The sequence below is a fragment of the Notamacropus eugenii genome, chromosome 1 (assembly GCF_028372415.1).
Source record: "Notamacropus eugenii isolate mMacEug1 chromosome 1, mMacEug1.pri_v2, whole genome shotgun sequence".
NCBI classification, from domain to species: domain Eukaryota; kingdom Metazoa; phylum Chordata; class Mammalia; order Diprotodontia; family Macropodidae; genus Notamacropus; species Notamacropus eugenii.
This window is the reverse complement of record NC_092872.1, coordinates 639,735,232-639,758,056: the sequence shown is the minus strand read 5'-3', so window position 1 is coordinate 639,758,056 and position 22,825 is coordinate 639,735,232. Positions and strand designations below refer to the sequence as shown.

General features: G+C 37.1%; 1 protein-coding gene and 1 long non-coding RNA gene across 2 annotated transcripts in view; one reads left to right on the top strand and one right to left on the bottom strand.

Annotated features, from left to right (window-relative positions):
- The window catches only part of SERTAD2 (SERTA domain containing 2), a 148,492-nt gene that overhangs the window by 34,509 nt on the left and 91,158 nt on the right, over positions 1–22,825 (bottom strand). The window lies entirely within an intron of this gene.
- Positions 1–22,825, top strand: part of LOC140520937 (uncharacterized) — a 28,330-nt gene that overhangs the window by 1,676 nt on the left and 3,829 nt on the right. Inside the window, exon 2 of the long non-coding RNA XR_011972719.1 lies at positions 2,102–2,410. This is a non-coding gene — a long non-coding RNA (uncharacterized lncRNA). The remainder of the gene's footprint in view (positions 1–2,101; positions 2,411–22,825) is intronic.

Sequence of the window (22,825 nt, the reverse complement as noted above, 5' to 3'; positions counted from 1 at the left end):
CAGCTGGGGTTGGGGTTGGCAAAGTCGGGGTCAGTGGGGTGGCTCTGGGATGGCTAAGGACTAGCTGCGCCTTTGGCTATTCGGTCATGGTGTCCCATTAATAAGAAGGGAGGTAGGGGCGGTGGTAAAGTGGGTGGGGAGACACAGCAGACAGAAAATAAGAGTGCTGTCACTCAACTGTTTCACCCGGTTACATATGTCCAGATCACGAGAGCAATAGCAGTGGACGTATCATTCTTAAGCCCCCGCGGTAAGTGAATGAATAAGTTACCCGGGGAACACTGCAAAATGGTAGAGTAGGACCCGTCAGGGAGGACTGTAAAAGCCCCGTGGCCTCTGTTAAATCACAGAGGGTTCTAGCATTGGATCACTAAGCAAGAAAGAATTCCTTTCCTGAACTGGAAAGAATTCATCCTATACATCATGGGTTGTATGTGCCAGCAATAGTCGCTAGGAAAGCCTGGGTCCAGAAGGAGGGAGTGTTCCGAAATAAAGAAACTTTTGATATTTCTTGCTCCCCACCGCCTTAGGTTTCATATGCTTTGGATTTTTTAAGTTTTAGGAAACTATTGCGTCCACTGAAGGGGTGTAAATCCTGTAGCCATGAAAAAAGGGAATTAAGGGCGGGGGTGGGACTAACAAAAAGATAGAGTTTTAAATCAGATTCTGTTTGGGAATATAACATGGCTATTCTTTAAAATTAAAGGAATATTAAAATAGGCTCCGTTTTTCTTGGTATCATAAAAAGCAATTCAGGCACCCTAATTTTGGTTGACACACATCATTTTTCTATCTGACATCATGTTGGCTTTTTTAAATGATCTACTAAACTAGTTAGGAATATAAAGCTTTAGTACCTAACATAAAGGTGATAGTAAATGGTTACTATCAAGACAAGTAGGCCTTATGTTTAAACTGTTCTGTAATGACTTGGGATTAAACTGATACTCTGACTGGGAGACAACTTAAGAGACAGTACAACCTATTAGACTTATGAGTAAGACAAAACTAGAGTTCAAATCCAACCTCTGACACTAGCAGCATGACAACAGGTAGGTCTCTAGGCTTCAAGCAGCAATCTAAGACTACAGATCTTAAGTTTTCACACACTTAAAATCACAGGCCATAGATACACTAGATTCAGCTACAGATTAGACCACAATGTTAGGGGAGATTAGTAGTTTCTCCACCATTTCTCTCTCTCTCTCTCTCTCTCTCTCTCTCTCTCTAATGAGGCTAGACCATGGCATAGAATCTTACCGTAAAATTTTCTATTTTGACAATAATAATATCAATGACAAAATACATACATACGACACATATGAACATTGATTTCATATTTTAAATTAGTTTAGTTCTTTTTAAAAATGTCAATACAGTGTTCAAATTCTCAGATGTTATTAGCCTTTTCAGACTGTGCTCATTTCATGTCTTTATAGTAACATTCTATATTTTAACATTTTTACTCTGACACCGAGCTATTTCTATTTTTCCTTTCTATCAGAACTGGACATTTTGGAAGTTATATTGTTTAACAATCTCTCTCCCACAATTCAGGTTTTCATTTTAGGGTGAAGCCACTAAAATGAATCCATAATCAAGACAGTCTCTTGTATTTTATATCAATGGACTAGTCATGAACTTTATTGAATATCAGTAAGTGAGATTCTGTTCAGTCATATCCAACTCTCTGTGACCACATTTGAAGTTTTCTTGGCAAAGATGCTGGAATGGTTCACTATTTCCTTCTCTGACTCACTTTACAGATGAGGAAACTGAGGCAAACAGGGTTAAGTGACTTGCCCAGAGTAACACAGTAAGTATCTGAGGCCAAATTTGAACTCAGCTCTCCCTGATTCAGGACCAGCTCTCTATCCACTGTACCACCTCCAAAAGGCATCTAGAAATTTGAAATTATTTTTATTTTTTTCATGCACACATATACATAGTAAAGATTCTAGAATGCTTAGAAAAAAGCATGCTGAGCTTTAGTTTTTAACTGTAAAATGCTTTTCATTTTTTTCTTCCAGTTTTTAAGGTTGAAGTATCTGGTTAATTTCACAAGTCCAAATATTAAGTACAATATTTTTTCTCTTTTTAGGGGTTCTGGCATCTTTGTCCAAGCGGTCAAAGCATGTGCCTAATGCCTTAACAGCTGTTAATACCCCACCCTCCAACACCAGGTGGTTAACGCCTTTCCTAGAGAAACTGACATTTACAGGATAATACAGCAACCCTGAGCTCTTCCTTTTGGAATCCAGATCCACAAGGATAGAAAGGCTGCTCATGCCTGCCCCTATTACAATGATTTCTCCATGGAATTATTATCTTTATGAATTGCTAGAGTGAATTTGGAATTTCTTCAAAGTTTGTTTTTCATTTCCATTGGCTTTCAAATACAGAACAAAAGGTAAGCAAGCATGTAACTTTACTATTATTATAATCTCATTCAGAATTCAAGCCTCTCTTAATTTCAAAGTTTAAAAAAATTATTAGAAGTTGACTGGAATAAAAAACTATACAAATGAAATCCACATATAACTTCATTTAGTCAAAATGATCTACTAAGTATCCCTTAAAGTCTTTTTGTGCCTTCTTTTTCTCCCCTTGGCTTAGAATTCTTAGCTTCCTTCCAGGTAAGATTCAAATGACACCTACACAAAACCTTTCCTTAGTCCCCCACCCCCGCAAGTTGTGAGTGTTCTCTCACTCTTCATATTATCTCCTATTTATTTGTCTGTGTACATATTGTAGCTCCCAGTAGCATGGAAGCTCCCTGAGGGCAGAGATTTTCTTTGTTTCTTTTTTTTGTCTTTTTGTTCCCAATATCTGACACAGGACACAAAGTAGATGCTTAACAAAAGTTTAAAAATTAAGGGAAAATAATGTAGTTACAACAAGGTAGTCATTAAAAAGAATAACCAACACTAACTAGTACTGAATTTCAGAGAGATCTTAACTTTTCTCTTAAATGTGAACCCTAGCTAGGTAATCCTTGGTACCAGTTTAAACTGAACGGTGCGCCTTTTGAAAGTGCAACTTAAGCTTTTTGGTCCTTACTTTATTTTCCCAAAAGAAAATGAATATAGAGTAATGAAATGAAATAGGGGACACAAATAAAGGCTGTAACAGACATTATCATTGGAATGAATTTTGACTCATCAATTTGAATTTTCTTGGTCTTTCTGTCATGTTCTGTCCCTCATGTTTTATGTGTATTTGTCTTGCACAGTTTTCTTCAAGAAAAATGTGCAAAGGTACTACTAAGTGATGACTATTCTAAATCAAGATTTAAAAATAATACATATCAAATGTATATGCAGCACCTCACACAGCTTATAAAAGCATTTTCCTTACAAGTGTGTGGAATAAGTAATACAAGCACTGTCATTCACATTTTATATGAAGATTTAGCTTAAGTAATACCCATTGACAGAAAACTAGTAAGATTTTGAACTCAGGTCTTCTAATATCAAGGTAAACTACTCTTTCTACTAAATACTATGCTCTTCTCTGGTTTAACTATTTCAATTATGCTGTTAAAGTTTATCACTCAAAATATTTGTGTACCGATGTAAACCTCAGCAGCAAGAAGAGCCAGACTAATAACTGGGTAAGCCCTAAAGCATTCCACTAAACGTATTACATATAAAAAAAAAAAATCTTCATTTTAAAATTGGAATAAAATTGCATGATTAGTATACTGGTAGGCAGCCATTTAAAAGATTACCAGGTGGAGATGATATATGGGGTATAATGATTAGAAAACAAAATAAAAGCAACAAAAATGCCCAGAGAATGATTGCTGTCAACTTGGGGATTCTAGGAGCCAGCAGCAATTCTTTTGTTTGAAATTTTCATTCCTTTTTTTTTGAGGTTCATATTAACTGCCCCTCATTGGCAACTCCCTCTTTGTTCTTCCTTTCTTTATTATGCCAAAATTCTTGCTTCCTCCTGCTTGATGTCTGTATGTGTGAATAGCATAGGTAGTGATAGATAGCTATCTCATATCTACACTCTTTGCTCCAAATGATGTAATTCCTCTTAGAATGCTTCATATTTTCTACCCTGTCCCACTTGCACTGAGGCTATTCTCTTTACTAAGTCACAGAAAAGCTTTTAATTCTTCTCAGGTATGCCTTTTCCGAAATGGCAAATAAAACCCTAAAAATATCACAAGTCCTTTTTGAAACTGAATCTATATTGTAAAGAAAATTCTTTTACTTCATTTTCTTTTTCTAATACTTTTGGTTAATGTTCATTAACCCAAATCATCTCATGAATTTCGTAAATTTTGTTTTTTCCAATTATATGTAAAACTTTTTTTTTAACCTTAAGTTTTTTTTTACAATTCTGATTTCCAAATTCTCTTCCACCTACCTCATTGAGAAGGCAAGCAACTTGATAAAGATTAGGTCATGTATTTTTTAAGGATGAAGAAAATAAGTACAATCATTCTTAAAATCAGTGTATGAATCCATATAATGAATTTAATCAAACTGATTAAAAATAGCTTGTTTTATTTATATCTTGGGCATTTATTCCTTTTTTGTTCCCACTGGGCATTTTCCCTCTTGAAAGACCCAAAGAAATTATATCAAATTGACATAATCATCCTGTGAAAAGAAGCCTGAATTTTCTTTTAACCATTTCTCACTTCTAGGATTATAATGATTTCCTTAAAACTTTCTTAAATTACCTTCCTGTTCCTCTTACTTTGGTCAATTGAGACCAACATAATTTCCCCACTGTTTATACCTTTCTTTCCTTTCCAATTCCCTCCCTTCAAACTACTGAGGATAATGTACTCTTATATCACTTGTCAACAAAAAAAGATTTTGAGAAGTAGGGAGATTCATGTAATTAACCCAAATAACATAATAAAAATTAGAAAAAAATTCCAGCTGTAAAAATCAATACTTCTGGGTAGCAAAACAACAACAACAATAACAAAACCCACCAGTGTTTATGAGAACACCAGTGTGTAGGTGGCCAGGAAATGAGGAATCATTAGAAAATAAAAAGGAATTTGGGAGAGAAGACTCAGTTTGAATCTTACACTATTCATTACTCTTTGAACTTTCATGGGTTTGTTACAGGTAGGTATAAATGATTTTATTTTGCTGTTTGAGACTTGTGACTTCATTGCTTTAGAGAATGCTGAGTAAGAAATCTCCTGTCATAAAGATCAGTAACTCTTCTGTAACTTATAGTCTTAGGAGGTACTTAAGTTGTAGTTCTTAGGTTAAATACTATAGAGTTACTTTAATTTCCTTTCTTTGTCACAGATACAGAAATGTTTTCTTTTAAAAGGTTTGGTGCCCTAACAATAACATGATTCTGTCAAAACTGACCAGCTACTAAACACATTAATTTGATAATTTTTTTCAGTATACATCAATGGATGTGTTAAATCAACCATGTATAATACCTCCAGTGGTACAAATCATAAACCATCCATGACTTTTCATTCTGTACAATTGTTGTCCATGTTCCCCCACAATTCCTCCAAAGAGTATATCCTCAAAGTGCTGAAGAACTTCTAGATTTCCTAACATCCTGTGGCCGTGGGGTGGAGGGAGAAGGAATTTATAGTGCAACACTTCGTCTATCTGTTATTTCATGCTTGAGCTACATACCTGCCCCACGTCTGTTTCCAATCATATATATCTGGCATGATAACTTTTATGACATTTATGACCTGTACTCCTCTTGGTTCTCCCCATTGTTCCACAGGTCATCTGTAATAAAGATCTTTTGGCAATTGCAGCAAATGAATCACAGTCTTTCAAAAACAATAGTATAATGTGAACAATATACATTCTTTATTTAGTTTGTCCTTGTGGAAAATGGCTGATATTTTTTGAGTGATTATGGGTCTCACTGAGGAGACTTTGTAGTAGAAGGGGTTTGATAAATCACAATCACCACATTTCAGAATTAGAAGAGATTTCAGTAGACATCTAGAAAAACCCATAGCTAAAAAAGAATCCTCATTATAACATATCCAATGAGTAGTCATTCAGACTTTTCTTGAAGCCTATTAGTGAAGGAAAAATCCCTGTGTCCTAAGGTAGGTCATTCCACTTTTTTGGCACTCCAATTATTAGGAATTTTTTCTTGACATCAAATCTAAATTTTCTTTTTTTCAACTCCCACCCATTGCTTCTAACCCTGTCCTTAAGCAGAAACTGAGTCTTTTCTCTCTTCTAGATCACTTTACTTGAAGATAGATGTCATATCTTCATTGTCTTTTTTACTCCATGCTAGACATCCCCAGTTGCTTCAAATGAACCACTACACACCAACTCAAAGCCAATTTGATGAGTGATTACTCCTTGCTTGAAACCTTCGTATCATAAGAAGTCTCAGGTGCACTGTTTACTTTTCTCCTGGTTCACTCTGTGTTTTTTTTCCACCTCCACACCCCTATAAGAATGACTACACCCAGAGTCTGATTTGATGTGTGAGTTTTGGGGAGAACTGCCATATCACCAGAAGTCCTAGCCATGTTGCTTATTTCCTTTCTGGCTCATCTGAAGACCTAAGTTGCAAGCGTGGGTAACTAGAACAATGGTAAGACATTGGACAGGGAAACTAAGGAGAAGCAAAGATTTTTGGGAAAAGATGATGAGTTCAGTTTTGAACATATTAAGATTAAGTTGTCTATGGGGTATACAGTATGAGATGTCCAATAGTCAGTTGGAGATTGGAGACTAGAGGTCATAAGAAAGATTAGGACTGGATAAATAGATATGAGCATAATCTTTATAGAGATGATAATTGATTCCATGGGAGCTAATGAGATCAAGTGGAATAGTATAGAGCAGGAAGAGAAGAAAGATGAGAACAGAACCTTGGGCAACACATATGATTAATGGTCATAGCCTACATAAGCATCCAGCCATGGAAACTGAGAAGAAGCAGCCGGACTGGAAGGAGAAACAGGAGAAAAGCACTGTTGCAATAACCTTGGGAGAAAAATGTATCAAGGAATAGGGAGTAGTTGACAGTGTCAGTGGCTTCAGAGAGGTCAAGCAGTATGAAAACTGAGAAAAGGCCATTAGATATGGGGATTAAGAGATCATTGGTAACTTTGGGGAGAGGTTTCAGTTGAATGCTGTGATCTGAAGTCAGACTTGAAGAGATTTAGGAAGACAGTAAGAGGAGAGGAAATGGAGGCACTGATTACAGATGGCCTCTTCAAGGATTTTAGCCATGAAAAGTAGGAGAGGTATAGAAGGATAGTTGGTAGAAATGGCTGGATAAAGTAAGATTCTTTTTTTCCGATGGGGACACATGGGCATGTTTTTAGGCAGCAGGAAAATAAACACTAGACAAGGAGAGAGTGATGATAAGTGACAGAGTAGGGATTATAGAAGGGGCAAGCTCCTGGAGAAGACTGAATAGAATGGGATCTCCTGTGCAAATAGAGAAAGGTTTAATCTCTTCCATTTGAATTGTTTTAGGAAGATTCTGAAGATCACTGGGCAGGATAAGATACCAGACACCTAGGCTTTTCTCAAACTAAACTGCCAAGCATTCACACTGCTTCAGAGAGTGAAACTTCCATGGGCTGGACATGTTGTTTGAACGCAAAACGTATGCTTGCCCAAAAGACTATTTTATGGAAAACTCACACAGGGCAAGCGATCACATGGTGGTCAAAAGAAGCGATACCAGGACACTCTCAAGGTTTCTCTTAAGAACTTTGGAATTGATTGTGTGACATGGGAGACACTGGCACAAGACCACTCAGCACTGTGTACCCACATCAGAGAATGTGCTGTGCTCTATGAGCAAAGCAGAATTGAAACAGCTCAAAAGAAATGCAGGATGGACAAATTTAGAATATCCACCCCAGATGTTCACACAGACTATTTGTCCCAGACCTGTAGTAGAGCATTCTGAACTTGTATTAGTCTAATCAGTCACAGTAGGACACACTGAAACTTGACTCTAGCACAATGATGTCATTTTGGTCCTCTTCAAGAACAAAGGACAACAAACAGCTGAACCACCTCTTCATGTAAGATAGAGGTGAGGTAAGGGATGGGGGAGGGTATCTAAGTAATGGGGGAAAAGGAGAGAAGAGGAAGCTCTTTATGAATGGTCTCAGGTTTTTGGTGAAATAGGAGGCAAAGTTCTTAGAAAAGAGATTGAGTGGGGAGGGGGGAAGCTATGAGAGGTTTGAGGATGGATGAAAGGGTTAAGAAAAACTGCTGTTGTGAGTTGGAGAGTGAACTGATTAGGGAGATGTAAAGAGAGCCCAGTTGAAATTATATAAAATAAATTTTCAGTGGACTCAATCTACACAGTTTCATGACTTTATCCAGCTTTGTTCAACAGAAAGTGAATAGAAGCAAAGGCAGCAGACATTGAGAATAATCCAAGGCTGGTGCTTAACAGGGTAAAATTGGTGATAGCATAAAGTGACAAGGGACTTGTGAGAAGCAGATAATGTAGAGTTGTACTAGTTCAGCAAAGTTCCTCAAGATGAGGAAGGGAGGAAAATGTAGTCAGTGCAGGAGTGATAGCCAAGGAAAGATATGAGGAGTCAAATGATTGGAGGCCTCAGTAAGAACAAAGAACAAGTTTAGGGATTTTAAGATAAAGGAAAAAATGGAATGATAAAATATTTTGATCAGATAAAGAAATTTCAGAAGTTTAAACATGGAAGTGTAACATTTGTGGTTGATGGTAAAATCAAGGATTTGGCATAAATTTGACCTGTGCAGAGCTGAGGTGGAAAGGAGGAAGAGGTCATGAGAAACGAATAAGTTATGGAACTTGGAAGTCAGGGTGTTTGATGGAGGATCAATATGCATGGTGAAGTCTCTGTCAGTTTACTATATGGACTTGAGCTACTTCATTATTCCAGTTTTCCTGCTCTGAAAATTTTCCAATTGACCAACATTGTTCATAAATTTTGGTGCCCAGCATTGGACAGAATACTCCAGATATGGTCTGGTCAGGTATCATCTTTGCATTCCTGGAATTTAGATTCTTTTCTTACTGCAACCTAAGACTACATTTTTGTACTGATGAAATTATTTTCTTGAGTATAACTGTGAGATTTTACAGTTTATGCCTATTCAATTTCATCTCATTAGATTTGAACCAATGTTCTATCTCGTCAATATGTTTTTGGATTTTGAGTCTATCATCCAATATTCTTTCCAGCTTTGTGCTATCTGCAAATTTGATATGCATGCCATCTCTGCCTATATTCAAGTCATTGATAAAAATGCTAAGCAACATAAGAGCAAATACAAATCCCTGAGGCTTTTTACTGCATACCTACCAAACTGACAGGAAGCCATTAATAACTACTTTTTGAGTCAAGATTAATCATTTCCTTATTCACCTAACCATATCATTATTTAGCCCATATATATGTATCTTTTCAGAAACATAGCATGAAATTCTTTATCAAACACTTGCTAAAATCTAGGCAAACTGTATCTACAGTATTTCCTTGTTCTAATAATTTAGTGACACTGATTAAAAATTTAATCTGGAATGACCTGCTCTTGATGAAGCCATTATGGCTTTTTTGTAATTACCACCTCCCCTTTTTAGGTGTTCACTAAACATCTTTTAAAAAAAATAATGTTTTAGAATTTTTCTAGGAGTAAAAATCAAATTTATTGATTTATGTTACAAATACTATACTTTTCGCTTCAAAGAAAATGGAAACATTTGACCTTTTCCAGTCTTGTAGTACTTTTTCTATTTTACACAATCTCTCAAATATTATTAACAGTGGCTCAGCAATAACACCTGCCACGTCTTTCAAAACACAAGAATGAACGTTATCTTGTCTGGGTGACAACTTCATGAAGGGTAGCTAAGTGTTCTCTCACTACCTCCTCTCTTATCTTGAGTATCAACTCCCTATTAGTCATTTTTGTTCTCTTCTTTCCAGTCCAAAGGTCATTCTCTTTGGCACAGAAAACAAACAAAATAAGAATTAAGCAGCTTTCCCTTCTCTCTGCAGTCTATATCATAATTCCATATACCCTGAGTGGTGATCCTATCCCCTCTTTGATCCTACTCTTTTCCCCAGAATAGCTCAAATCCCCCACCCCATCCCCACAACCTTATTTTTGTGGTCTGTTTTCCTCGCCAGTCTCAGGTTATTCAAAGCTTTACTACTCCTGACACAATTCCTACAGTACTATGCCAAGTTTTTTGTATCCATCCTCTCACCTGAGGACCCTTCCTTATACTTTATAAAGAAAATAAGGATTTATAGTAAGCTTTTTCTTCTCTTCTTTTCTATATCTCATCCTCCTCCCCATTCTCTCTTCCTTTAATTTATTCTTTGATGATGAAGTGACTTTTTTCTCACTAAAACCCATTCTACATGTGCCCTTGATCCCAACTTCCCATTTTCTGAACTAGACTACTCCTAAAATCATCTCCCTATCACAGTCTCCAGTCTCTCCCTAGCTATTGGTTTCTACTCTGTTGCATATATACATATGCACAAATCTCTCCTATCCTTAAAAAAAATCTTCACTAGACTTAACATTCCCTTCAGCTACCCTTCCATACCACTCTTCCCATTATGAGAAAAAAAATCTATTAAAAGCTATCTACATATGAATTGGAGCCAAGATGGCTGAGTAAGGTAGCAACTCACCTGAACTCTCCAAAATTTCTCTACAAACAACCTTGTAATAATGCCTCAGAATCAATTTTGGAGTTGTGAGGCAATTTTTTCAGTCCAGGACAGCTTAGAGGGTCAACAGAAAAGGTCTATCTCAGTAGAGTGAGAGGAGAGCATGGTTCAGGGTAAGGCAGTGGCAGGTCATGACCTAAGGGGTCAGCAGAAACTCTAAGCCCTGGGGCAAAAGTCTAGCAAGGCTTCTCCCTCAGTGCAAACCAGCAGCCAAACCCTGAGCCCTGAGGCAAGATAGTTATCCCTCAGTGAGGCCCTGCCCCTGGAAAGGCCAGTAGTGAAGTCTCACTCTTAGGGCAGCAAGAACCTGTCCCTGGAACAGGCCAGCAATGAGGCCCTGCCCCTAGTGCAAGCCAGCAGCAATGCCCTCCCTTCAGTGCAAGCTAGCAGGTAGGCCTCAAGGCTTGGTGCAAGACTGTAGCAGGGCCCTGAACCCTAGCACAAGAAGTTTGGGACTTTGGCTTTTCCATTCTAGGAGCAGAACCTAATTTTTGCATAAAGTAAAGTCACAAAACAGACAGAAAAATGGGCAAAAAACAAACAAACAAAAAAGAACCTGACCATAGAAAGTTACTATGGTGACAGAGAAGATCAAGGAACAAACTTAGAAGAAGATAACAATGTCAAAATGGCTACATGCAAAGCCTCAAAGAAAAACATGAATTAGTTTCAGGTCCAAAAAGAATGCTTGAAAGAGTTCAAAAGAGATTTTTAAAATTAAATAAAAGAAGGTGGAAGAAAAAATTAGGAAAAGAAATGAGGGTAATGCAGGAGAGTCATGAAAAATGAGTCAGAAGTAAAGGAAGTACCAAAGTACCAAAAAATGGAAAAAGATATAAAAAAATTCACCACAGAAAACAAATCCTTAGCTGAATGGAAAAGGAGGTAAAAAAAATTTACTGAAGAAAAATCTCCTTAAAAAGTAGAACTGACTGAACCCTTCACAGCAATGTAAGGACCTAAAACATTCCCAAAAGATTCTTGAGGCAAAATGCCCTCCATATCCAGAGAAAGAACTATGGAATTGGAACACAGAATGAAGCAGACTATTTTCTCTCGTGCTATGTTTTGTTTTGGTTTTTCTCATGATTTTTCCCATTCATTTTAATTCTTCTTTGCAACATGACTAATGTGAAAATGTGTTTAATAAGAATGTATGTTTAGAATCCATATAAGATTGCAAGCCATCTTGGGGAGGGAGGGGAAGAGAGGGAGAAAATGTAAGACTAATGGAAGTGACTATTGAAAACTGAAGATAAATAAATTAATTAAATTTTTAAAAAGTAGAATTGGTCAAATAAAAAAAGAGGTACAAAATTTCATTGAAGAAAATAATTCCTTAAAAATTAGAACTAGGCAAGAAGAAGCTAATGATTCCATGAGACATCAAGAAAAAATAAAATAAAGGAAAAAAAGAGAAGAAAATGTGAAATTTCTCATTGGAAAAACAACTGACCTGGAAAAATAGATTGAGGAGAGATAATTTAGGAATTATTAGACTACCTGAAAGCCATGACCAAAAAAAGAATCTAGATATCATATTTCAAGAAATTATCAAGGAAAAGTGCCCTGATATCCTAGAACTAGAGAATGAAATAGAAACTGAAAGAATTCACTGATCATCTTCTGAAAGAAATCCCCAAATGAAAACTCCTAGGAATATTATAGACAAATTTTATTTAAATAAAATACTGGCAAGGAGATCATAGCAATATACCACAAGGATAATATACTATGACTAGGTGAGAGTTATATCAGGAATGGTTGATCAAATAATAAGACAACTATCAGCATAATGAACCATATCAATAACAAGTCCAGCAGAAATCATATGGTTATCTCAACAGATGCAGAAAAAAGGCTTTGACAAAATACAACACACATTCCTATTAAAAACACTAGATACCATAGGAATAAATGGAGCTTTCATTAAAATGATAAGCAGTATCTATCTAAAACCATCAGCAAACCTTATCTGTAATGATGATAAGCTAGAAGCCTTTCCAATAAGATCAGGGTGAAGCAAGGATACCCATTATCACCTCTGTTATTCATTATTATACTATAAATACTAGCTATAGCATTAAGAAAAAGAAATTGAAGGAATTGGAATAGACAATGGAGAAACAAAACTATTACTCTTTGCAGATGATGTGATGCAGATGATATACTTAGAAAATCTTAAAGAATCAACTAAAAAATCTAGTGGAAATAATTAACAAGTTTAGCAAAGTTTCAGGATATAAGATAAACCTACATAAATCACCAGCATTTCTCTATATTACCAACAAAGTTCAGTAGCAAGAGATAGGAAGAGAAATTCCACTTAAAATAACTGGAGACAATATAAAATACTTGGGAGTCTACCTGACAAAACAAACCCAGGAACCATATGAAAAAAATTACAAAACACTTTTCACAAAATTAGACAGACCTAAACAACTGGAAAAATATTAATTGCTCATGGGCATGCCAAGCCAATATAATAAAAATGACAATTCTACCTAACTTAATCTACTTATTCAGTGCCATACCAATCAAACTACCAAAAATATTTTTTAGTTAGAAAAAATAATAACAAAATTCCTCTAGGAAAACAAAAGGTCAAGAACATCAAGGGAATTAGTGAAAAAAAAACATGAAGGAAGGTGGCCTGGCCATATAAGATCTCAAACTGTATTGTAAAGCAGTAATCATCAAAACAATCTGGGCCTGGCTAAGAAATAAAGTGGTGGATCAGTGGAGTAGATTAGGTACACAATACATTGTAGTAAATGACCATAGTAATTTAGTATTTGATAAACTCAAAGATCCAACTTTTGGGACAAAAACTCACTATGTGACAAAATTGCTAGAAAAAACTGGAAAACAGTATGGCAGAAACTAGGTAGAGAATAACATCTCATACCGCATACCATGATAAGGTCAAAATGGGTACATGGTTTAGACATAAAAGGTGATATCATAAGGAAATTAGAAGAGGATGGAATAGCTTACTTGTCAGAACTATGGATAAGGGAAGAATTTAGGACCAAACAAGAGATAGAGAACATTATGAAATATAAAATGGATAATTTTGATTATATTAAATTTAAAAGGTTTTGCACAAACAAAACCAATGCAACCAAACTTGGAAGGGAAATGGAAAACTTGAGAAAAATTTTATAGCAAGTATCTCTGATAAAGGCCTCACTTCTTAAATATATAGAGAACTGAATCATATTTATAAGAATGCAAGTTATTCCCCAACAGATAAAAAAAAAAAATCAAAGGATACAAACAGGCAGTTTTCAGACAAAGAAATCAAAGCTATTCACAGTCATATGAAAAAATACTTTAAATCACTACTGATTAGAGAAATGCAAATTAAAACAATTCTGAGGTACTACCTCATTCACACCTTTCAGAGTGGCTAATATAGCAGAAAAGGAAAATGTTAGATTCTGGAGAGGATGTGGGAAAACTGGGACACTAATGCACTGCTGAGGGAGTTGTGGACTGATCCAATCATTCTGGAATGCAATGTAGAACTATGTCCAAAGGGTTATTATAAAACTGTGCATACCCCTTGATCCAGCAATACTACTGCTAGTGGTCTGTATCCCAAAGAAATTTTAAAAGGTGGTGGTGGAAGGAAAACCTATTTGTACAAAAATATTTATAGCAGTTTTTTGTGGTGGCAAAGAATTATAAATTGAGACTATGACCATTAGTTGGGAAATAGTAGAATAAGTTGTGGTATATGATTGTAATTAAATATTATTGTGCTATAAAAATGATGAGGATGATTTGAGAAAAACATGGAAAGACATGAATTGATGCAGAGTGAAGTGAGCAGAACCAGAACATTGTACACAGTAACACCAGTATTGTGTGATGACCAACTCTGAGTGACTTAGCTATTCTCAGCAATACAATGATTCAAGACAGCTCCAAAAAGCTCATGATGAAAAATGCTGTCTGCCTCCAGAGAAAGAATTTATGGCTTTTGAATACAGACTGAAATATTATACCATTCTCTCTCTCTCTCTCTCTCTCTCTCTCTCTCTCTCTCTCTCTCTCTCTCTCTCTCTCTCTCTCTCTCTCTCCCTTCCTCTCTGATCTGTTTGGACTGCCTTCCACAAAATGACTAATATGGAAATATGTTTTGCATGACTGAACATGTATATAACCTATATAATATTGTATACTATCTCAGGGAGGGGTCAGGAAAGGAGGGATAGAGTCTAGAACTCAAAATTTAAAAAATGAATGTTAAAAAATTTTTTTTCATGTAATTGGGGGAAAATATTATTTAAAAGAAAAAAAACCACTGAATTTGCTATCAGAATAATTCTAGGTCTGCTTATTCCTTGTGGGATCTTGGACAAGTTACTGAAATTCCCTGATCTCAATTTTCTCATCTATAAAATGAGGGGTCTGCTAAACTAAAACTTTTAAATTTCTGGACCCCTTTTTACTCTTAAAAATTACTGAGGACAACAAAGAGCTTTTGCTTATCTGCATTATATCTATCAATATTTACCATATTAGAAATAAAAATGAATATAGTTTTAAAATGTATATTAATTCATTTACAAATAACAATAATCCCATTACATATTAACCTAAAATATTTTTTTAAAAAAAGGTATCTGTATTTGTTACTTCCACTTCATCACCCCTCACTTTTCAACTCTGCAATCTGACTTCCATTCTGATCACTCAACTGGAACTACTCTCTCCAAAGTTATTAATTACCTCTTTTTTTTTTTTTTGTGGTTTGTCCATTTTATTTTATTTTATTTTTTTATTAATTAATTTATTTATTTCACTTTTAAAATTCATTTTCACAGAATTTTTGGGCTCCAAATTTTCTTCCCCCATCTTCCCTCCCTCCACCCCAAAACACCGAGCATTCCAATTGCCCCCATCACCACTCCGCTCTCTCCTCCATCATTCCTCTCTGCCCTTGTCTCCATCCTCTCCTCTGTCCTGTTGGGCCAAATAACTTTCTATACTCCTTTACCTGTATTTCTTATTTCCTAGCGGCAAGAACAGTACTTGACAGTTATTCCTAAAACTTTGAGTTCCAACTTCTTTGCCTCCTTCCCTCCCCTCCCCCTCCCTTTGGAAGGCAAGCAATTCAATATAGGCCAAATCTGTGTAGTTTTGCAAATGACTTCCATAATAGTCGTGTTGTATAAGACTAACTATATTTCCCTCCATCCTATCCTGCTTCCAATTACTTCTATTATCTCTTTTGATCCTGTCCCTCCCTGTGAGTGTCGACCTCAAATTGTACCCTCCTCCCCATGCCCTCCCTTCCATCGTCCCCCCGACCCTGTTTATCCCCTTGTCCCCCACCTTCCTGTATTGTAAGATAGGTTTTCATACCAAAATGAGTGTGCATTTTATTCCTTCCTTTAGTGGAATGTGATGAGAGTAAACTTCATGTTTTTCTCTCACCTCCCCTCTTTTTCCCCAAACTAAAAAAATCTTTTGTTTGCCTCTTTTATGAGAGATAATTTGCCCCATTCCATTTCTCCCTTTCTCCTCCCATATATTTCTCTCTCACTGCTTGATTTCATTTTTTTTTAAGATATGATCCCATCCTATTCAATTCACTCTGCGCACTCTGTCTCTATGAGTGTGTGCATGTGCATGAGTGTGTGTGTAAACCCACCAAGTACCCAGATACTGAATAGTTTCAAGAGTTACTAATATTGTCTTTCCATGTAGGGATGTAAACAGTTCAACTTTTGTAAGTCCCTTATGACTTCTCTTTGCTGTTTACCTTTTCGTGCTTCTCTTCATTCTTGTGTTTGAAAGTCAAATTTTCTTTTCAGCTCTGGTCTTTTCATCAACAGTGCTTGAAAGTCCTCTATTTCATTGAAAGACCAATTTTTCCCCTAAAGTATTATACTCAGTTTTGCTGGGTAGGTGATTCTTGGTTTTAGTCCTAGTTCCTTTGACTTCTGGAATATCCTATTCCATGCCCTTCGATCCCTTAATGTAGAAGCTGCTAGATCTTGTGTTATCCTGATTGTATTTCCCCATACTTGAATTGTTTCTTTCTAGCTGCTTGCAATATTTTCTCCTTGACCTGGGAATTCTGGAATTTGGCCACAATATTCCTAGGAGTTTCTCTTTTTGGATCTTTTTCAGGCGGTGATCGGTGGATTCTTTCAATATTTATTTTGCCCTCTGGTTCTAGAATCTCAGGGCAGTTTTCCTTGATAATTTCATGAAAGATGATGTCTAGGCTCTTTTTTTGATCATGGCTTTCAGGTAGGCCCATAATTTTTAAATTGTCTCTCCTGGATCTATTTTCCAGGTCATTTGTTTTTCCAATGAGATATTTCACATTATCTTCCATTTTTTCATTCTTTTGGTTTTGTTTTGTGATTTCTTGGTTTCTCATAAAGTCATTAGCCTCCATCTGTTCCATTCTAATTTTGAAAGAACTATTTTCTTCAGTGAGCTTTTGAATCTTCTTTTCCATTTGGCTAATTCTGCTTTTGAAAGCATTCTTCTCCTCATTGGCTTCTTGAACCTCCTTTGCCAATTGAGTTAGCCTATTTTTCAGGGTGTTATTTTCTTCCGCATTTTTTTGGGTCTCCTTTAGCAGGGTGCTGATCTGTTGTTCATACTTTGCTTGCAAGTCTTTTATTGCTCTTCCCAGTTTTTCCTCCACCTCTCTATCATGATTTTGAAAATTGTTTGGGCTCTTTATGACCTTTTCCCAGAACTGATCCCATTGAGTGGGCTGGGATGTAGAAGCACTGACTTCCGTGTCTTCCCCTGATGGTGAGCCCCGCTCTTCCTCATCAGAAAGGAGGGGAGGAGAAACCTGCTCACCAAGAAAGTAACCCTTTATAGTCTTGGTTTTTTTCCTTTTTCTGGGCATTTTCCCAGCCAGTGACTTGACCTCTGAATATTCTCCTCACACCCACCTCACCTCCGGATCCTCCCAGCCAGCGCTTGGGATCTGAGATTCAAATGCTGCTTCCAGCCTCAGGGCTTTGGGTGGGGGCAGGGCTGCTATTCAGTGTGAGATTAAGTTCAGGTGCTCAGGTGGGGGCAGGGCCACCTCACAGGCTCAGTTCCCTCAGGGGGTTTATGCAGAGACCTTCAACAATGGATCCAGGCTCCTGCCTGTTTGGGGAGCCCCGGTCTGCTCCCACCTCCACTGTTGCCTCCCGAGGGGGCCTGAGTATGGGGGCACCCCACTCCCCTCTCGACCCACCAAAGAGACCTTCTCACCGACCCCCGTCACCTGTGGGTGGAGGGACCCGCGTGGCCGCTGGAGATCCTGTCCCTGAAGTCCGCTCGGATCTGCTCCTCTCAGTGCCAGGGCCGGGGCAGGGCTGGGCTGGGCTCCGCGTCTGCAGCGCGACGGACCTTTTGCAAGAGGTTTGCAGGTCCCTCTGGAACAGAAATCTTATCTGCTCAGCTGTTATGTGGCTTCTCCTGCTCCCGAATTTATTGGCAGCTCTTTACTACAGATATTTCATGGGCTGTGGGTTCGGAGCTAGCGTATTTGTGTGTTTCTACTCCGCCATCTTGGCTCCGCCCCCTGGTTTGTCCATTTTAGAAGAGGACTATGACTTCAGGGAGATGATGACATGATTTGCGGTTCAATTTGAGTGAGGGAGGCCTGTGCAAAGTCACCAGCCTCACTTTTTCCCTTAATTACCTCTTAATTGCCAACATGGGTGTCCTTCTTTCAGTTCTCATCTGTAATGACCACTTCAGCATTCGACTCTGTTGACTGTCTTCTCCTCCTGTAGTACAATATTCTCTCCTCTCTAGTATTTTGCAGCTTTTATCATTTCGTTCCCTTCCTACCTATCTAACCACTCCCTCTCAGTATCCTTTGCTGTATGGGTGGGGAACGTGAGGCCTTGAGGCCATGTGTTCTGCGAAGTTTGGATTCAGTCAAAGTGCTGCACTAGAGGACCTAGAGGGTCATATGTGGACTTAAGGCTGCAGGTTCCTTGTCCCAGCCTGGCTCATCATCCCTATCCCACCCACCTATGAGTACATCACAACACTTTGTCCTAACTTCCTCTCCTCTCTGCAGTTTCTTACTTGATGGCCTCATTGAGTCCCATGGATTTAATTATTCAACCCTAGTTTCTGTTTCTCTTCAGAGCTTCAGTTCTGAATTATCAACTTCTTATTGGACATTTCAAACTTTATGTCTCCCTAGGACCACAAATTCAACAAATCCAAAGCAAGATCTTTCTCCTCAAATCTACCACTTTATCAAATTTCTTTATTTCTGTCAAGGGTTCCATTATCCTTCTAGTGACTCATTCTCAACCTCAGTATACAACTCAACTCCTCATTCTCTGTCATCCTCCCATATGCAATCAGTTGTCAAATCTTGTTTTTAATCTCCATAACCTTTTTTGCCTCTGTCCCTTTTTCTCCATCCCCAGCTATTATCTTATAGTAGGCCCTCTTTACCTTTTGCCATGTCTATTTCTTTTTTTTTAATTAAATTATTTGTTTTCAGTGTTCTACAATCACTTCCATACATCTTAGATTTTTCCCCCCTCTCTCCCCCTCCTTCCTTCTTCCCTCCCCACTCCCTCCCTGAGATGGCACGCAATTTTATATAGGTTCTACACATATATTCCTATTAAATACATTTTCACCTTAGTCATGTTACACAGAAGAATTAAAATGAATAGGAGAAATCATAAAACAAAACCAAACATAACATAGCCACATCTATTTCAATAATCTCCAAAGTGGGTTCCCTGCTCAAAGTCTCTCCCAGTCCAGTTCATCTTCTATCCAGCAGAGATTTTTCCTAAAGTACTGGTATGGTTAAGTAAGTCCTTTTCTCAATAAACTCTTGTGGCCCCCTATTATCTCTAGGATTGAAATATAACATTTCTGTTTGGAATTTAAAGTCTTTCACAACTTGGCCTCAATTTACCAATCCAAGTTTTACTCCCTTCAACTAACCAATGATCCAGTCAAACTGGCCCTCGCGTTGTCCTCCATTCACAGTACTTCATTTTCTCTCCTCATTACTTGTAATTGGCTGTCCTGTATTCCTAGAATATACTCCCTTCTCCCCTCTGAATCCTCAATAGTCTTCTAAGACTCCGCTCATGAAGCTCTTTAGCTGCTGGTGCCTTCCCTACCAAAACTCACTGTGCATCTTTTTTAATTAAACTTATGTGCATGTGTTCTCACCCCAGTAGAACATAAACTCCTTGAGGACAGAAACTGTTTCACTTCTGTCTTTGTATCACTGTTAACTTGCACAATTCTTGGCACATGGTAGACATAATACACTTTTGATTGACTAGTCCTCTGTCATTTAAGATTTCATTTGGATGGTAAGTTCTCTGTATGTCCACCTTGCACCCTTCAGACAACTCCACTTTCCCCTTCTTATATGAATAGTTTTTATTTGTGATATAATCAGCACAATTTCACTCACAAACAAGAACATTTGGACAAACTTACAATCTGTAGGGAATCTCCCTTCCATTTGCACCCTGTGTAGGATATGCACCATGATAGTGGTGAACACTCTGGCAGTGTTTTATTCCTCACTTGATCTTGATAAAGATCACTGAACAAAATTACCTCTATGTTTTCAAATATCAAGTAATATTGTTGGAGTTTAATATATGCAGAGTAGATGTTTTGGTGGAAGGAAGGTTTTGAGGATGTTTTGTAGTCTATCAACTTAAATGGTTTCTATAATCAACAAATAATGGCATCTTGTATTATCTATGCTTTTCAGTCAATTAATGATGCAACTCTGAAGATACTGTTATTCCACAGGAAACTGCAACAATAACTCATGCTGAGTAAATCCTTGGGAAGGATTTATGAGAGCACGTGGACAAGAGTGTGCTAGGATGAAACAGCATGCACAAGCTGTGAACTGAATGACTGGAGAAAGCATCCATATCAATAAGGTCATAGATGCATGAAAATATTGACATATTTCCAGCTTGCAAAGCTCTATCATCCCATGAAGAAACTGAGACTCTGAGAAGTATCTCAGTGCCCCTCCAAGTGTATGCGAGTTTCCTGGTGAAGTCTTCACCTCTTTTTCTAGTGCAAGGCAGACTCTCACAAAGCTGTCTCCGAAAGCCTGCTTCTTTCCTTCTTCCACTTTTATCTAGGACAACTTCAGAGGGAAACACGACCTTTACTGTAAGAGACATTTAGGAGGGTTTTTGGCTCTACCGAATTAAATGATTTTAATTTGATTTAATTTTTTTTGTTCCAAACCTGTGATTTCATTGGTGGAGGAATTTCTCAATGAGGAAAATTCCTCCCACCAATGCAGATCACCTGGGGCTCACTCTTTATCTATTATGCAATGTTACCTGTCTTAAATGCTTTTAAGAAACTGACAAACAATAAGCACGGTGGGTTCTTAATATTCTCCACATCTTCCAGTCAATTATGTGAATGGTAAAGACTTGGTTTACAGTGGAATATTGCTTACAAAAGCCAGCCTGTTCCTTTGTAATGAGCTTCATCAAGGATGCTCTTGATGCATATGTAGACTATTCTCATAAAAATTTTACAGAGAAGGGAAAGTAGGCCTATGGATCAATAGTTATTGATGTTCTCTTGGCCACCTTTTTTTTTCTTTTATTAGTAGTGATAAAATCTGAAATTTTCTCCACACTTTTCGTATGTGTTGATCATTCTCATAAAGACTTTCCAGCACTCACCAAATAAGCATATGGGCTGGTAGCTATTGCTGTCCTCTTAGTCACTTTTTTTTTTTTTTTTTGGTGAAACATGGTCTATGATTTTTTCCAATTGTTCAATATTCTACTCTCTTGAGTATCTTGAAAACTGATCCCTAAATACTTTTTAAAAAATTGTTGCCTTCAGCATGGATTTCTTTATATGTATTTGATCAGGTCCAGCTGCTTTTCCTATCTTCATCTTCTTTAGTGTCATTTTCATTTCCTCTTTAATGTTTTGCAAATGAGTTTTGTTGCCATAGGCTGCCATGTTTTTCCATTTTGCAAGGAAAGATCAAAGGTTTGTTGGCTAAGGTGGCTCCTGACCTCTTTTGTGTCCTTATTAAACTGATTGCATTATATTGGTTAAACTTTTCTAGAGAAGGGGAAGAAGGGAATGAGCTTTGAGTGGTGCTTACTATGTGCCTGACAGCATATTATCTCATTTATCCTCACTACAACCCCGTGAAGTAAGTGCTATTATTATTCCCATTTTACAGTTAAGGAAAATGAGTGATAGTTTATACTACTATCTTTTCATTTAGCTATTTCCTATTTTTCAGTATTAATAGGATTATTAAATAGATCAGATTGGAGCTATTTTAATTGCATTTAGTGTTATTTTTTCATCTCTCCCCCTCCCCAACTTAACATTGATTTTGATCCTACCAGTGGATGTTCTGACAACACAGAGACAGCTGTGTAGCTGACTCTCATATCTGCAACAAGTCATTTCCTGTTATGATATAGCTAATTTAATTATCATTATGTTGTTTGGTACTCACTATATCCAAGAACTTTATTCTTGAAATTATTCATATGATACTTAGTTGTGAGAATTGTGTGAATAGTCTACTAGCCCATTTAAAATTTTTTTCTTATCCAGAACCATATTTTCCAACATACCTGTCTTCCCCCATGCCTATCTTTTCATTGAAACAAATAAATATCAATAAGCATGGTTGACTTGTTTTATAAGTTTGTGGTAGAATTTGTCCAGCTCATCATCCTTTGCATGAAAAGGTGGTACATAAAACTATAACTTTCTTCACAGTGATCATTTTTCTTTAGTTTATGCTCATGAGCACTAGTGCACAATCAAACCAACTCTACGAGCCTTTATTTAACTCTTCAAGAAAAGCTTATGAACTATATTTCCATTTAGCCGCAACTAAAAACATAACTGTCTTATGTTTTCTGGGTTAATTTATAACAAAAAAGTTAATATTTCTTTGGTTCAGTTCCTCCAGTAATAGATCAGCTCACTGGTTATTAGACAAGAAAGATCTCACATTTATAGTATGAACAGTTATTAAACTAATGCTTGTAGACTGTCTAAATATTTTATGGTTCCTCATTCTCTTTCTCCTTTTCTACTACCTTGTCATCATTATTGCAGAAGAGGAGTGCAGAGCTA